The 19,073-nt window shown below is 39.4% G+C and overlaps 1 pseudogene; it reads left to right on the top strand.

The window, feature by feature from the left end:
• Positions 1-6,293: 6,293 nt before the first annotated feature.
• On the top strand, positions 6,294-18,567 carry LOC123825421 (annotated as a pseudogene).
• The last annotated feature ends 506 nt before the right edge of the window (positions 18,568-19,073 follow it).

Here is a 19,073-nt window from a genome sequence, read left to right as displayed (position 1 = left end):
CGAGTCCTTCAGCTTTGTCCATGGTGTGCTGGATATGTGGAGTCAGGTGGAAGAACTGAAGCCTGCTTTTAAGCATCCACCTTGGGCATTAGAGGCTGCCCTCAGGTAACCCAATGAGACTCAAGGCTACAGAACTTGTTAATGTGGACATTTTAACTTGGGAATTTTGTGAGTCCTACATTGTAAACTGTGAGCCTTAGGAAGAAATATATGACAAAGTGTGTGAGCCTTAGACCCCCTTGCCCAACCCCAAACCCAACTCACACAGTGAGTCATTATACCCCCTTGATTTCCATTTTGTTATGCTAGTCAAATGAAGGAGAAAGTTTATTTCTGTAACTCTGCCTTTAATATCTCTCTTCTTGTCACATACTTCCCTATTAAATAAGGGTAGATTAGGTCTCAAGCTCAAAGCTGTGAACAGACTACAGCAGATATGTAGACCTGAATGAGACTCCCCCAATTTCTGTGTATGTCTCTGTGCCTGTGCTTCCTTCTTGATTTCCCCTCCTTATGTGTCTCTTGGGTCTCTCGGTATTTTATAGTCATCTTTTACTCATGTTAATAGTGTTAACTTTTTTATTTGTAGTAGTGAAATATAAACTATTTAAAGAACATTCATGTTTATTTAAGCAGTGCTTGTTTAAAAAAATACAAGGTAAATTATACCTTACATATATGATGGAAATACACTGCTAGCAGATATGTTAACATTTATGAAAGTGGTGTGAGAATATCTGAGATGTAAAGACAGGAATTTCAGTCAGATAGACATGGTTCACCCACTTGAAGGGTGACTTTTGCAGTAGAAAGAAAGAAGGAGCTCCTATCCTTTGCAACAGCATAGGTGGATCTGGAGAGCATTGTGCTAAGTGAAATAAGCCAGGCAATGAAAGGCAAATATCATATGGTCTCACCTTTAATAGGAACCTAATAAACAAAACAAACAAGCAAGCAAAATATAACCAAAGACACTGAAATTGAGAACAGGCTGACAATGACCAGAGGAGAGGTGGAAGGAGATAATGGAGTGGGGAAAGGATGAAGGGTTTTCAGAAACATGTATAATTAACACATGGGCTAAGCCAAATGGGGATAGGATCAAGGGTGGAGGGTGGGGATGGCTGGGGTGGGGAGAATGGTGGAGGGTAAATGGAGACAATTGCAGTTGAACAACAATAAAAATAATACAGTGATAATAATTTGGATATATTGGGTTAAATAAAATAGTAAAATTAAATTTTTCTTATATTATCTACATTCTTAAATATATAGTAGATCTTCAAAAAAAAAATAAAGAAGTGTGACTTTGAAGTGTGACTCAAATGCCCTAAGCTCTTTGGAGCTCAGTTTTCTCACCTACAAAATGGAAGTGATACCATGTATGCCACTCAAAGTTGTGAGAATTAAATGAGAAGCATATGTAAGAGATGGAGCCAGCATTCTCCATTTCTGTCCACAAAATCTATGGTCTTTCTATCATACAGGGTCCTCTTTAGAAGGCTTCACCTAATGATAAAAACAAATAGTGTTACGTAAACAAAAGAAATAGTGGAATAAGGACTTTCAAAATGTTTTTCCTCTGTGTAAGAAACAGTAACAACAAAAACCTTAGGAAAGTCAAACCACTTTTTCAGGACTCTGGAGACTAACCAAAGGCTGGGGTAACATAAAGATTGTTTATTCAAAAAAATACTTGTTAAAGCTCTGGACTGATGGTGCAGTTGTTTGGAGCATCATCCCATACACTAAAAATATGAGGGTTCGATCTCCAGTCAGGGCACATACCTCAGTTAGAGGTTTCAACCCCATTGGGGGCACACATGGGAGGCAACAACTTGATGTTTCTCTCACATTGAGGTTTGTCTCTCTCTATCCCTCCAACTCTTTCTTCCTTTCTCTCTAAAATAAAAAAAAAAACATATCCTCAAGTGAAAATTTAAAAAAATGGGTCAAAAACCTAAATGGAGGAGCAGCAGCTATCAAATTATTAGAAGAAAATATAGTTATATATGCTGGATTAGCTCATAGTTTCTAAAGCACAAGCAATATAAGAAAAATAAATTGGACTTCATAAAAACTAGTAATATTTTCATGTATCAAAGTGAAAGCCCACAGAAAGTGAGAAAATGTTTGCAAATCACACACCTGATAAGGATCTACTATCCACATATATATAAAGAACTCAAACTCAACAATAAAATACAAATAATTCAATTAAAATATGGGATAAGAATTTAAATAGACATTTGTCTAAAGAATATGAACAAATGGCCCATTGACATATGGGAAGATGCTCAATAGCCTTATTCTTCAGGGAAGAGCAATTCCAGCTACAATGAGATATCACTTCACACAGAGTGACATGACTAAAAACAAAAAACCAAACAAAAGAAAAGAATAATAACAAGTGTTAGGAAAGGTGTAGAAAAATTAGAACCCTCATACATTGCTGGTGAGAATGTAAAATTGTGCAGGTGCTGTGGAAAACAGTTTCACAGCTCCTCAAAACATTAAACATACAGTAACCATATGACCCTACAATTCCATTCCTGGGTATATACCCCAGAGAATAGGAAACATATGGCCATACAGAAACTTGTACACACATATTGATAGCAGCACACATTATAATAGCCAAAATTTGTAAACAACCTTAATCTTCATCAGCTGACGAAAGGATGAACAAAAGTGGCATATCCACACAGAGGAATATTATTTAGCCATTAAAAAGAATATAGCACTGATATTCACAACATAGATAAACATTATGCTGAATGAAGGAAACCAGAGACAAAAGGCTTCACATTCTATGATTCTACTCATATGACATATACAGAATAGGAAAACCCTGGAACAGAAAACAGGTTAGTAGTTGCAGGCATTGGGGAAGAAGAGGCTAGCAGGTAGCAAAAATACTCTGGAATTAGACAGTGGTGATGGTCAATCAACTTTGTGAATGTACTAGATATTATTGAAATGTATACTTTAAAATGGTGAATTATTTGGTATGAGAATTTTATGTCAATAAAAATGGGTAGAACAAGGAATAGTATAAATTGTATGCTCCCTTTTGCATTAAAAAAGTGGTATGATTAAAGAAATATACTTGAGTTTGTCTAAAGAAACACTGGAAAACCATAGAAAAAACAAACAAGCCCTGGTCAGAGTGACTCAGTTTGTTGAAACATCACCCTGTAACAAAAAAGATGGCAGGTTCAATTCCTGGTCAGGGCACATACCTGGGTTTCAGTATGATTTCTGGTCCAGGCATGGGTGCATGGAATCCCCAGTCTGGATGTGTAAGATCCCTGGTCCAGGAGTGCATGGAAGGCAACCAGTCAATGCTTCTCCCTTACATGGATGTTTTCTCTCTCCCTTCCTCTGTCTCTAAAAGCAGTGAAAAAAAATGTCCTTGGGTGAAGATTAAAAAGCAAAAAACTAATAATATCTATTACTCATTGAGGGAGGTGAGGTATGAAACACAGGAAATGGGCACAAGGATAAAAACAAGCCTTTTCATATTGTTTTGATTTTTGAAGCCTGTGACTATAATAATTATTGTTAAAAAATAAAATTAGAGAAAAAAAACAACATCAAGCAAACAGAAATCCTCAACAATGGGTTTCTATTTCTTTTCTGCCTGTACTGCTGTCTAGGCTGGGTATTGGCCCTTATCCCTTCATTCTGGTGGGTCATTGGCATGGCAATAGAGATCAAGAGAAGCTGGGGACACAGTCTAGGAAGGTGGCTAACATACTGAGGCATGTGTGACCTGTAGCCTGGGGACAGAATGATGCTGGAGTTCCTGAGGATCCCACAGTGGTGACTGATCAGCATGGTTTATGTGTAGACAGGTCATGTCCAAAAGGCTTGGGAGATGGAGCCAATCAAATTCTGTGTTGGGTCTTGTTTACTTTTTTGCCCCAAATCACAAAGCTGCTTATGTACCCATGTGAGACAGCAATGTAACCAATTAAAACAGGTCAGTGGGAGGACTGTACTGAGCAAGCGCTCACCTGCTTTATTAAACAGAACCAAGTGCTTCTCACTCCAATCCAAATGTTTCCACATGTGGGTGAGGGCCAGTATTTCCAAAATTTCAGATGTTGTTATAGAAAACACTGGATTTTTATTTTAAAACTTTCAGTCTTTTAATGTTGACAACTATTTTTTTTTTAATCTGAGTGTGACAAACCAAACATATTTTCTGCTGATTGTGATTTGGAAGCTGCCAGTATGTAGAGAACAATGCAGTTATGGATGAGAGATCTTCATAAGGACCTCACATGGGTTTACTCTTACACTCTATGGTTACCACCATCACAGCATCTTCCAGCCCTCAAAGAAAGAAAGAAAAGAACAAAATAATCAAAACAGCAAAATTAACCCTTGAAGGTTTCTTCTCCTGCTGTCATGAAAGTCTAAGTCAGCAGACCACTGATGTTCTTGGGGTGGTTCTTCCAGCAAAGGTGTAGAAGAGGCAAAGAACACAGCCCAGAGAGCCTCTGCTGACCCTGTCCAATGCATTTTGTGAAAGAGCTGAAATTCTTATACTGATTTTACAAAATCAAGACAGCTGCTTTTAGTGGAGAGCTGATTTCTCCACTACCTGGAAACTTTGCACCATGTGGAATGTTGTCCACCCTCTTTTAGTCATGTCCATAGAACAATCTACGTGGAATACAGATGTTCTTACAAATAATGTTTTTAAAATAGAGGGATACAAACTCATACCAGAGAATTAACCTTTCTATATGAACAAGCTTGACTCTACCATCTGGTGAATGGATTGTCTCCCCCCAAAGGCAGAAACTTTAATTTTGTTTTTTCATATATTTTGCACAATCTGTAAAAGTGAGCATCATTCTAGTGTACTCAGATATGAGAAGAAACAGGCACACAGGTCTGGGGAGTTATCCACATTCTTCCATGACATATTATGTCCATTTAGGCAAAGGCCATGGTAAGAGACCCCCTCTATTTTTCTTGAGGTTCTACTATGTGCCATTTTGTTAAGCATCTTGCATAATAAAGGGTTCTGGTTGTAGTATTATCATTATTTTTTCTGCTACCCAAATGTCTTCAGTTCCCCCAATTACACAGGTTCCCTCCTTTCTTTGACATTTAAATAAAATAACCCAAGGTCATATCCCATATTACCATGTCAAGTCCAGTATCCTCATCAACATATTAAAGAATGCATTTTCACATTCCCATGTTCTGATATGTACCTGTCACCTTGATTCCAGTCTGGTGTTGGGTTTATTTCTGTTGCTAACAGCTCTGGCTGTCTACCATTGGCTTGGACCCCCAAAGCACCGCACATAAATCAGGTGTAACTGACTTCTGCTGGAGATAGCTCAGAGAGATGGAGAGAAGAACCATATAATTCATCTCCAAAAGTGTTCCTGATGGGGTTTAACTCATGTAAAAATTTAGGAGATAGAGCTAAGGGCAACAAAAACTTTGGTTTGGGTTTCACCCTATTTGGAATTGGCCTCTTCTTTTATCTTCTGCCCTCATTCTCTGGCTGGCAGGATGTCTGATTCTTGAAGGACCTCTTTCTTCTGTCATCTGTGAAATAAGAGTGCTGGCCTCAATGGAGTGTTGTCAGGCTGTATTCTGAGATACTGTAGTGGTGTTTCAAGTGTCCGATCAAAATTGGCCCAATTTCTGTTTTCTCTTTTCTTCCCCTTTGGAGGATATACACTCAGCTACCTTAACTGGTTTTGTTTGAAATAACATGGGATCTTGGAACCCCTACTGCTATACCTTCCACTCTGCCCCAAGCAACCCACACCCACCACTAAGGAACCTTCTGTTTGAAAGGCATGGAAAACCACCATGCCAGGCCATTTCTAAAACAATATAATGCAGTGGTCAAGATCATGAATTCTAGGTTTATCATTGCCTGGCTTATAATTCCAGCTCTACTACACATGTTAGCTGTGTGATCTTCAACAAATTATTTCATTCATTTAAGGTATAAAGGTCTAAGTCCTAGTTCTCTATCTGTAAAATGGATATAACAATAGATTCTACTCTCCAAGGTTATGAGAATTAAATGAAATAACTCATGTAAAGTTCTTAGCACATGTAAGTGTTCTGTAAATATTTTATGGATTTTATTATTATCATTATTGTTACCTTTTCTGGTGCAGTCATTTCAACCCTCTCTAGCCCCCTTCCTGATGCTCTTCCTGTGAAAACATGTGGTCTGGACCCTTTCACAGGGGTCTTCTCATGCTGCCCAGGCAATATCCTTTCTCTGTGTGGTGTCATGGGTTATCATGACTCTGGGAAGCCCTCAGCTATTGGAGAAGGACCTTAACTACCAGCTGGAGGCATCCAGGGCCAATTCCATTACCACAAAGAACTCCCTGGCTCTGCAGGTAGAAGCCTTTAGCCCTGAGTGCCCCTGCCTTGAATACAGACCAAGCTGCTTGTGTCTGACAGCAGTTGGTTAGGCTGGATGAACTTCAGGTAACACCTCTGGTAAGTTGAGGCTCCCCAGAGAACAGCATAAAATGAGGCCAAGGCATTTCAACTTTAAGCAACAATAGATGAAGTACATTGAGAGTAAATCAGAAAGAAACATTCACGTTAGAAACCAGAGGGACCTATGGCCTAATTGTGATAACAACCTTCAAAATCACTCATTCAGTCTGTACTAGAACTGTCACTAGCTTTTCTATGCATTTGTTTCTATAATGGTAATGGTTAATAGAGCTCAGCCAGAGTAAATGCAATAACCTATGATGTATTTAGTACATAGTAGGTGGTCAGTTAGTAATATAATAATAGCTTCCTTGTATTGAATACTTAGTGTTTGTCAGGTATTATGCTAGATAAGCATGCAACACAGATTTAATGAATATCTATTTTGTAACAAGCCTTGAGTCTGGTGCTGAGAACACAATAGTGAATCAGACATCATCTTCTTCAATTCTTGGAAAACCCCTACAAAGTTTATGTTAACCCACTTTTATAGATGAGAAAACTGAAATTTGGAAAAGTGAAGTGACTTGTTCAAGATGCTAACAAGTAGTCAAGTCATAGATAGAACAGAACAAGTTAGGATAGAACAAAAGCCATGTGCTTTTGAGAAAGTTCCTGGTGGAAACCCATCTAAAAATCTGAGAATTTGTCTTGATCAGAGGCCACAACCAAAATGGGCTCCCTCAGGGGTCTGCACCATTAAATCACAATGTCCATACATCCCATTGACAAACTGCATCAGATTCACTTAGGTGCTATTTTACTTTATTATTTTTTCATAGTATCAATATTTGTCTCTTAGTAGCTTTATTTAAAAGAGAACTATATGTCACATTCACTTAAATGTACTACAATTTTTAGGCTTTTAAGATCCATAAGGATGTATTATAAATAATATACCTAGCTGAGTGGCTTGATTGGTTAGAGTAGTGTCCAGATACACCAAGGTTGTAGGTTCAGTCTCCCATCAAGGCACATATAAGAATAGACCAATGAATGCATAAATAAGTGGAATAATAAATTAATGTCTCTCTCTCTCCCTTCTTCTCCTCTAAAATCAATAATGTATATGTATATATTTATTTATGAATATATGATATATGTGTGTGTACATGTATACATATACATATGTATATATAGTATTTTCCAAAATATTGTATTTCTAACAATGGTGTTTTCTGTAATATATTTTGTTATATTTTGATATAATAATTAGCAGTAGAAACTTGAACAGAAAAATATTCAACATGTGTAAGTATTAAGTATCAAGCACAAAAGATATATTTAAAAGTTTCAGGACATGGAACTTTTGCTGGGGCCCTAGCCAGGTGGCTCAGTTGGTTAGAGTGTTGTCTCATGAATAAGTTCAATCCCCAGTCAGGACACATACCTAAGTTGTGGATTTCATCTCTGGTGGAGGAGCATATGAGAGGCAGCCAATTAATGTTTCTCTCTCACATTGATGTTTTTTTCTTTTCTCCCTCCTTCCTCTCTTCCTCTAAAATCAATAAACAGACTTCTGGCCAAGATGAAGGCATAGGTAGACACACTGTGACTCCTTGCACAAACAAAATAAGGACAACAACAATTTAAAAACAAACAAAAAAAAACAACCAATACTGACAGAAAATTGAGCTGTATGGAAGTCCAACAACCAAGGAGTTAAAGTAGACACATTTATCCAGACCAGTAAGGGGGGAAGAGTTGGGGAGTAGGAACAGAGAGGGCTCTTGGAAGGGTGGCTGGTGGACCCCAGGAGCACAAGGCAGCAGTGGGCAGACCCAGGCATGCAAAGCAGTAGTTGGCGGACCCCGGGCATGCAAAGTGGCAGCTGCCAAACCTAGCGGGGCTGGCAGATTGTAGAGGGGCATAGACTGTCCAGTCCCATATTTCCACACAGATAAACCAGGTGAAACTGGGAAGCTAGACAGACCATGTAACCCAGGGCCCCAGGGTGGGGAAATAAAGCCTCAAAACACCCATCAAAAATACCTGTGGGGATTGAGGTGCCAGGAGAAACTCCCAGCCTCACAGGAGAGTTCATTGGAGAGACCCACAAGGTCCCAGGACATACACAAACCCACCCACATGGGAATCAGCACCAGAAGGGCCCAATTTGCTTGTGGGAAGTGGAAGAAGAAACTGAAACCCAGCAGAGAGCAGAGTAAGCACCATTGTTGCCTCTTAGACCCCTGCCCCACATACAGCATCACAACCCAGAGACTGGGTTGCCTTATTCTGGTAAACACTTAAGGATCTGCCCCTCATTACATAACAGGTATGACAAAACAAAACAAAAAAAAATGGCCCAAATGAAAGAACAGATCAAAGCACCAGAAAAAATACAACTAAGTGACAAAGAGATAGCCAACCTATCAGATGCACAGTTCAAAGCACTGGTAATCAGCATGCTCACAGAACTGGTTGCATTTGGTCACAAATTAGATGAAAAGATGAAGGCTACGCTAAGTGAAATAAAGGAAAATGTACAGAGAAACAATAGTGATGGGAAGGAAACTAGGACTCAAATCAATGGTGTGGACAGAAGGAAGAAAGAAACATTCAATCAGAAAAGAATGAAGAAACAAGAATTCAAAAAAATGAGGAGAAGCTTAGGAACCTCCAGGACACCATTAAACATTCCAACATCCAAATTATAGGGGTACCAGAAGGAGAAGAGGAAGAGCTACAAGTGGAAAAGCTGTTTGAACAAATAATAAAGAACTTGCCCATTCTGGAAAAAGAATAGACTTCCAGGAAGTCCAGAAAGCTCAGAGAGTCCCAAAGAAGTTGGATCCAAGGAGGAACACACCAAGGCACATCATAATTACATTATCCAAGATTAAAGATAAGGAGAGAATCTTAAAAGCAGAAAGACAAAATGAAAGAGTTGTCTACAAAGGAGTTCCCATCAGACTGTCAGCTGATTTCTCAAAAGAGACCTTATGGTCAAAATGGGGCTGGAAAGAAGTATTCCAAGTCATGAAAAACAAGGACCTACATTCAAGATTGCTCTGTCAAGCAAAGCTTTCATTTAGAATGGGAGGGCAGATAAAGTGCTTTTCAGATAAGGTCAAGTTAAAGGAGTTCATCATCACCAAGCCCTTATTTTATGAAATGTTAAAGGGACATAACTAGGAAAAAGAAGATAAAAAACATGTACAGTAAAGGACAGCAAACTCACACTAATTAACAACCACACCTAAAACAAAAACAAAACCAAACTAAGCAAACAACTGGAACAGGAACAGAACCACAGAAATGGAGAACACATGGAAGGTTATCAACAGGGGAGTGGGAGGAGCAGAGAGGGGAAAAAGGTACAGAGAATAAGTAGCATAGATGGTAAGTAGAAAATAGATAGGGGGAGGGTAAGAATAGTATGGGAAATGTAGGAGCCAAGTACTTACAAGTATGACACGTGGACATGAACTAAAGCAGAAGAATGTGGGTGGGAGAGGGTGTGCAGGGTGGAGGCGTTGAAGGGGGAAAATGGGACAACTGTAATAGTATAATCAATAAAATATATTTTAAAAATAAAAAATAAAATAATGTCAATAAACATATCCTCAAGTGAGGATTTAAAAAATTAGAATATGGGAAATACTTTTTAGATTGTGATTTCCTGCACCAAAAATAAACTTTCTACCATAAAACTATAGGAAATTATTATTAATTGATTGATTGATTGACTGATGGTTGCTGTTTTAAATACAGAGTCCAAAGCCCCACAGCTAACCTACTTATCCATGCATGCAAGGGCTCCAGGAATAAGTATTTTAAAAGATCTGCCCAGATGATTTTGATGAGCTGTCAGCTGGTCAGTGGTTCTCCATCTGGCTCATTAGAATTACACAAGGAGTTTTTAAAATAAAATACAAATCCCAGACTCACTTTCAAACACTCTGTTTTCAGTTTTTCCAGACAATGGGGCCCTGACAACGATATTTTTTTTAATAAAGTTACCTGGTGGCTCTAAGATGAAGCAAGGTTGAGAATCATTGGGTGAGAAGATTCACCAGTTCACAGAATTTTAGGAATTACCCAGATCTTGCAAAACTGAAACTCTGTACCCATTACACATTAACTTTTCCTTCCCCTCTCCCCAGGCCCTGACAACCACCATTCTACTTTCTGTCTCTATGAATTTGACTACTCTGGGAACCTTGTATAAGTGGAATCATGCAGCATTTTTCCTTTTGATTCTGGCTCATTTTACTTAGCAGAATGTCTTCCAGGTTCATCCATGTTGTAACATTTGTCAGAGTTTCCTTTCTTTTCAAGGCTAAGTAATATTACATTGTATAGATATGCCATATTGTGTTTATCTATTTATCCATTGTTGGAGACTTGGGTCACTTCCACCTTCTTGCTCTTTGATTAGTGCTGTTATGAACATAGATGTGTAAATATCTCTTTGAGAACTGCTTTCAATTATTTTGGGTATATAACCCAAAATACAAGTGTAATTGCTAGATCATATGGTCATTTTATGTGTAATTTTTTGAGGAACATTGCTGTATTTTGATCAGAGGAGTAATGTTATTGGATTTGTTTTTAAGAAGGATCACTAAGGATATTGGGTTCTGAATAAAATATAGGGGGAAAGGGGTGGAGCTGAGGTCCACCTAAGAGGCCAGTGCCTTAAGAGCAAGGGTGAAGTCTTTCCCAGGGGGGTAGTAGGAGGAGGAGCAAGAAGAAGCATGATTCTGAACATATTTTGAATGTAAGCCTAGTAAGATTTATTGATAGATTTGATATGAAGTGAGAAAGGGAATAGTCAAGGATGATGCCAACTTTTAGGGTCTGAACAACCAGAAGCATTAATATATAGGGAAGACTGTGGGGTTATCTGTCTATTGGGGGAAAATGAGTTCATTTTTGGCATTATAAGTTTGAGATGCTTATTAGACCTCTCCATCCCCTGAGTTAGAAGTAGATGTGTTGAGTAGGCAGTTGAATATACCTGTCTAAAGTTAACAAAAAAAAAAGATTCATGCTGAAGTTATCAGCATAAAGATGGTATTTAAGGCTATTTATATTGCATGAGATTAGCAAAAAGTAATGGGATTTTAAAGAGAAAAAGTTGAGACCTGAGCACCTGAGGCATTTCTACACTGAAGTGGGAGGCAAGGAGAACTCAGCAGTGGAGCAGCCAGTGAAGAGGATGAGGACCAGGAGAGCATGTGTCCCAGAATCCAAGTTTAGAACAGGACCACTTTTCTGTACTCCATGCTTGCAGGCACTGTTTCCCCTTCCTAGAATGCTCTTCTTTCTCTGTCTCACCTGTGTAACCCCTATGCATCATTTACATCTAACTCAGATGTTCCTTCCTCTGTGAAAGAATTTCTTAGACCATCTTCCACTAGGTTAAATGCCAATTCTCTATATTTACATGAGGATCTATTGCTAACACTATTAAAACACGCTCTCCAGTGGCTTCCTAGATTTTTATACTTAGTAAACCATAAACTCCTCAAAACAAGACTGATCTCTATATCTCTATATCTCATCTCTATATCTCTAACACTACATCCAGAATAAGTACTACATGAATGTTGGCTGAATAAATAAAATGCCTTTATCATATTGCATTGAGATTATCTGTTTCTTGACATATTCTCACTAGATTACAAATTTCTTGGAATTGTGGCATCTCTCTTTTTAATTCTGTGTCCTTAGCCTAGGGCACCTTTTATAGAAGATGCTCAATCAATATTTATTGAGACAAAGGTTGACTTTACAGTTTTTATAAAGAGCATGGGTGAGTACCCACTGTGTGTAAGGTTGTAAATAATGTATCATAGTTAGTTCAATTATTTTCAAAGATAGAAGCATTACTGAGGGTTCTGGCTTTCTTTAATTTGGGGCATACGGTAGGTGGCCTTGACTGACTTGGACATCTTCTGGAATGTGACTGACACTGGCTGAGTGAAGGTAGCCTGGACCCTCTTCTCTGCTTGGCCAAATGGATTTTGCATTTTTTAGCATGAACCACCCCAAGTTGATGCCAATGTCATCCTGAATGTAAGAGACAAAAATACTTTTTATGAGTTGGGAGTACATGAGATGAGTGGAATGTAGGTTTTAAGTTTGTAGGAGAAAAGGCATGAATGATTGTCCAATTCATCTGCTCCATCTCCATGAAGTCCCATGTCAATAACTCTTAGATCTTCCATCATTTGTTTTGGTTTAGATTCTCTCCACATTCTTGGTCACCACACTCTGTTGTGTCCCTACCATCTGGCTTCTTGTGTAGGAGGATATGACCAGGTACAACCTTCTTTTTGGTGCTTTGGTGGCCTAAATATGTGAACATAGAGCACAGGTACTACATGCACACTCATAGTCTCATTTCAACTGTCTGTCTCTGTTTCTTTATCTATAAATTCCTCTGTAATCTATCTATAATATATAGATATTGTGTACATATGTGTGTATATACATGCATGTGTGTATGTATACATATAAGTGCGTATATACACATACATATATATAGTCCATCCAAGAGGTATCCAGCCATGTAATATAAAGAACAGAAATATTTATTGAAGAAGATACAAGATACAAGAAACATTGCATATAGGACAATGATGCCTTAGTCCCCTTCAAAGTAGGCAACTTGGGACCTAACACAGCTGTCCCAGTAGACATCACCTGCCCCATCATATTTTCCTGAATCTCATCAATGCTATGAAATTTCTTCCTTTTAAAAGGTGGTTTCCATTTTGGATCCAGAAGTTATAGGGCACAAAATCTGGGCTGTAGAGGAGCTGAGTCACCTGGGTGACTTGATGTTTCACCAAAAAACTTCAGGAGACATTAAGCATTAAGCAGGCATATTGTTGTGATGAAGCTGCCAATCACCAGTTGCCCATAGCTGTGGCCTTCCAAATCATCCAAATAGTTTCCAAAGGGAATGTTCAAGCTTAATGCAAAATGCGATGATGCAGATTCATTGAGATACTCACTCAGTCATTCTGAATGTGAGGCCACACAGTCCACATGCTCAGTCAATGGCATCTACCACCCCCACTGACTGGTACAATGAAGTTATCATTGCCCACATGTACATATTCCATCCCACTCCCCTTGACTACCAGGTTACATCAATGTCACACAAAACATCCTCTTTATATTAACAATGGCTGAACTTTTTCTGGATACACACACACACACACACACACACACACACACACACACACAAGATCTGACACAAATAATGCTCCTTTTTATTAAAAAATCATAAGCATGTAATTCTGTAACATAACAATATCATACTCAAGCCCACCATATGACATTTTAGGTGAAATGAAATGTTCAAATTAAAACTATAAACTATTCCACCCATATTATTGCCCTACCAAGCACACTCAAGCAGGCCTTACTTCTGCTGGTCCCTGTATATGTGTGTGTGTATATATGATGTGCCTCTGTCTCTCACACATATTCAAGCATACACATACACATCTTTTGCTGACACATCTCAAGAATAAATTTCTGGCCCCAGGAATTTGCATCCAGGTGGAAGTGAATAAATTTAACAGTCTGAGATATCAGCACTTGAGCTGGACTGTCTTCCAACCCATAGACTATTTGCTCAGCAATATTTTCTCTGTTCTGTGAGAATAGAGAAATTCTTGGATAATAGTTAGCCACATGTAGAATGGAATTTGTGATCATGGCCTTAGGTCTAGTGGGACTAACAAACCCACCACAATAGATGCTCCATCCCTCAGCCTTAAACTCATTCCATCAAGCCACTATCAGTGTGCAATGCCATTGGGCACCCAAGAGAAAGTAGCAAGACACTGTGGATGGCTCCCATCCTGGGTGAATCCAAAGCAACAACTGTTAGCAGGAGTAGTCTAGTTGCTGGGGTATATGGAGAAAAACCCCTCAATCTTTAGTTACCTACCAACCCTGATCTATGTTCCCTTCCTCTATCCTATCTTGAGTCATGGGAGTTGTCACTGCCTTACCTTCATCTTCCCTAATCCCACATATCTTCCATGAAGCACTTAAAACAGGAGTTCTTACATGATTGTATCAAGGTAAGTCCTTCTATAACTCCTATATCCTTGCATCCCATTCCCTGGTATGTTGTGTACATTTTCACATCATTATTTTTAACCCAAAGCAGTCTTTGAATGACCTGTTCAGGAACAATTTAGTTGAAAGATATTTAATAATACCAGGTAACAGTCACACCAATTTGATTCAAAGGAAAAATGGTTGAAAATGTACCTGCAATCACTGATTTCTCACACTTTGAATAATTTGTTGAATGGAGAGGTTGTTTTGCAATATATTTAACATCTCTGGGTTTGGCCCATTTCTCAGAATTTTAAGGCTCCTGGAGAGCTACTTTCTATCTTTTTAATCAATTTATACCAGGTGGTTGTCCCAACTAATTTGTTATCATCATTTTGTTTCCAACTAAATTATTTTGGCCAAATCACTTGGAATTCACCATGTTATGCCAAAACCTATTATTATATGAAGTTATGATTTTATTTCAAATTCAAATATGATTGATATTTTTTAGAAAATGATCTGTCCATTAGGAACATACCTGCCAAGAGGATGGGACATTTGGAGAAGATTAAATGGCTTAGAGAGTGCTCTATAGTGTTTTTCACTAGTGTCTAGTGTCTGGGCCTATGCAACAGTCCTGGAGGGTGAGGTGGGGTTAGGGATCCTGACCTGGAGGCTTTGTTTCACCAGTTGAGAAAGGAACCCATTTCAAAGCCTGAGGCACTGTTTGACCAGAGTAAAGCCCCTCAATCCTGGTGTGAGGGAGAGATGGGAGAGCCAGACAGGCCTGGAGCTGCATGAATCTATGGTCAACCTAATACATGAGTGCTGCCAGGCAGGTTCTTGCCCCAAGTCATCTCTGACTGAGCCTTCAGCCTGTCAGTGCAGGTGCCACCCTCAAAGCCTCCTGACTTTCTGTAACACAAGAAGGAAACACTGATAAAACTCCATCAGCTGTTCTTCTCTTTGACTTAAGGTAACTTCACTGTGACGTCATAGCCAGCAAACAAACTCTTGTGGCCAAGGGCCACGTTGGCTCTACCAGGAGAGTGTACTTCTGTTTCTGGTCAGAGCCTATGATCTTAAACAGTATTCTCTATAGCCATCTGAGCAGAGATTTGGGGATTAGCTCAGTCCTTTAGCTTAGTGACACATTAAGTTCTTCATATGTGAGTAACCATAAGGGTGTTCAAAAATATTTGATCACTATGGAAATCAGAGAATAAAGAAAAGGAAGAGAAGGGAGGGAGGAAGGGGCAGGAGGGGGAAGAAGGAGAGGATAGGAGAAGAAAGGGAGTAAGAAAGAGTAGAAGATAGAGTGAGGTGAAACACATGGACGAGGAAGCAAGCTAAGGGTATAAGTCTCCTTTTTATTGCTATTGGATTCTCTCTGGATGGTAATCTGTGCTGATCCAAAAGGCACTAAAATTAAGCCTGGCTCCATGGAGAAAGCATGTGCAGCCTCACCTCACGATGTGCAGGCAGGCAGCCTCCCCCAGCTATTGGTGAGGCTTGGTTGGAAGAGGAGAGCAAAACTTATTTCTGGGTTACCAACACCAGGCTTGGCTAGTAAGTAGCCTGGCTATGCCAGACTGTGGACAATGAAGGCAACATCTTGCCCCCAGGAGAAGGGGGGGATATGGCTGCTCAAATTAGACCTATATGTCTTTCTGTTTCTTCAATTGCTATTTGATAAGTGGTAGGGAAGGGCCATTTCACATTAATTGCTCTGTACCAAGCATTATGCCCCATGCTTTATAAACACCTATTTGTTTAACCCTTTGATAACTCTGGGAGGTAGGTTGAAACCATTATTGACAAGGTTCTATTATTAGTAAAGAAGCTGGAAAAATGACGTGACCTATCTGATGTCAATCAACTAGTATGTGCAGAACATGGGATTTACACATGTGTGTCTGATAGGCGTCCCCATCATCTTACTGACATTGCATGCATCATTAATTTGTTTCCTTCTCTTTCTGAATGGTAACTTTTTCTTTAAAAAGTTGGGAATCAGAGTATATTTTTTTTATCTCTTTCCTCTATTCTGCATTTTAACCAGTCCCTCACATTTATCTTCAGTGATTCCTGAGCATGGAGAGTATCAGTGTGTTCTTCTGTCTGAAAAAACAGAGCAAATGGTCCTGCGCCCACCCACTTATATTCAACTAGGCTTCCTTGGACTCTCCCAAAGATAGTAGTAGATGGCTTTAATAATTTCCTGACAGATTTCTTCCAATTATGGTAAGCCCACCAATTCATAGCTTTTTGTCCAGTGGTGAATTCTGACCAGCTTGGTCTTTAGAAACTTCTAGACTTCCTGTGAGAGGTCCCCAGCCTCCAGCATGGGGCTGCTCAGGCTGTCACTGGCCTGAGAGGCTGTGTCCAGATGCCCCCCTTATGAGCTTTCTTTGTTTTCCTGAGAAGACAGCAACATCAGAATGAGGGAACTTTTACATCAGAGGGGACCAAGCCCTCATGGACAGGGATGGCTAATTTTGGTTCATGGGCAAAAATAAGAATGTAATAAATTCCCACAGGTCAAGCTGTCTTCTCTTTCATTCTCCCTTTGAAGCTTCATAGAAGTGGGGAGGACTTGGAAGAGTTTTGTTTTTCTCTTCCAGCTACCAGATTGAGCCCATTGAAGTGGAAAGGGTCCTTTCTGAACACTCAGCTCTCCTGGAGTCTGCTGAGGTCAGCAGCCCACACCACATCAGAGAAGTAATGAGTTCATTCAATAACTCTGCCTTCTGGCTCTGTGCCTATTAGCCCAGCAAAGTGAACTGAAAGACCCTGATTCCTGCACATTTTACCTCAATCCAGGTACCATAAAGTCAGAAAGCTGCTACCAGACACATTCCTTTTGGTTAAGCATTATCCTCATGTTTTAGAGACATAAATACTCTCCAGAGGAATACAGCATAAAGAAACCAATACTTCAGTCAAGTATACACACAGCTGACTGACTGCTAGATGGGAGATCTTGGTGGCAGGTGCACACTTTGTCATCTCTCCTGTTAAGTAAAAAGTTCCTTTCCATTTTCAGATGAGGATATAACATGAGCAGACATGGTTGCTGGTGGCTCTAACCTGAGAGGAAGAGCAAATCTGAGGATAAAAGAATAAGTAACATTGATATATCAGAAAGATGGACTAAATTTAATAAACTGGCCTTTCTCAGGAGAAATGCAAATTCCTTCCATAGGTTCCAGAGGAGTAGATAGAATGGGAGGCAGACCTATGTACATTTTACTGGCTATAAAACCAACATAATCCTTATCTATAGTGCAGTTATCTGACAAATGTTAGTGTAATATCAAGCTGCATTCTCAGAAGCACCAGAGCCAGAGGAGTGATTCTTAGGTCTGGGTACTGGACTGCTCAGATCTCATCTGGCATTCTTGTTTAAAATACAGATTTCTAGACCTCAAGTCAGACACTGAATCACAGTGACTGGGGATGCAGCCTAAGGAATCTTCATTTTGACCAAAGCCCCTACCTAAATGATTCTGGTGTCCACTAAAATTTGAGGTCCCTGATATACAATGAAGATGGTGAGAGTCCCATATATGTACTGAAGAAGTTACACTTGGAAAGTATTACTGGTTCTGCATGCTGGGAGTTAACTCTGAGTTGGGGCTGTGTGCTCAGAGTTACTCCATGTGTAGTGTTCTTAACAGAGCATGGTACAGAAAAAGGGCTCAATAAATGTTTGGTAGTTTTAGCCTTTTCTAAAAATCAGATCTCTGATCTCTTTGAACATGACATAGTAGTGAGATGCCACCCCTTGGAAGTATATGAGGACAGTGAGCCAACACTTAACAAGATGTTATTGACAGAATTTTATGCTGGTATGGATAAGCATCCTACTGGCCTTAGAACTCCACCATTCCTATCAGAAACCATGTTCTATTGTGCTTAAGTTTGGGACTCCTCCTTCTCCTGCAGGACAGGAGCAGCCTGCAGGAAACGAAAGGTCAGAGAAGGCCACAGATCAAGGTGTCCCTCAGGATGCTGGACAGAAGCTGAGCAGCAAAACATCTACTGATTGCAAACACTCATAAAAACCCACCTGTATTTTTTAAACATTTTTATTGCTGTTTAACTACAATTCTCTGCCTTTTCTCCCCACCCCTCCCCATCACCTCAGGCCTCCCCACCTCCCTCCCCTATTTCCACCCCTCCTTGTTATTGTCCATCTCTCCTATATAATTGTTCTTGTAAACCCTTCACACCTTCCCCCTATAATTCCCTCCCCTCTCCCCTTCTGGTCACTGTCAGCCTGTTCTCAATTTCACTGTCTTTGATTATATTTTGCTCAATTGTTTGTTCTGTTGTTTAGGTTCCTGTTAAAGGTGAGATCATATGGTATTTGGCTTTCACTACCTGCCTTATTTCACTTAGCATAATGCTCTCCAGTTCCATCCATGCTTTTGCAAAGGATAGGAGCTCCTTCTTTCTTTCTGCAGCATAGAATTCCACTGTGTAAATGTACCATAGTTTTTTGATCCATTCATTTACTGATGGGCACTTAG

Source organism: Phyllostomus hastatus, unplaced genomic scaffold (genome assembly GCF_019186645.2).
Source record: "Phyllostomus hastatus isolate PE091 unplaced genomic scaffold, TTU_PhHast_1.1 phas_contig_64, whole genome shotgun sequence".
NCBI lineage: Eukaryota > Metazoa > Chordata > Mammalia > Chiroptera > Phyllostomidae > Phyllostomus > Phyllostomus hastatus.
The sequence above is the reverse complement of the archived record's forward strand: the minus strand, read 5'-3'. Positions and strand labels throughout refer to the sequence as shown.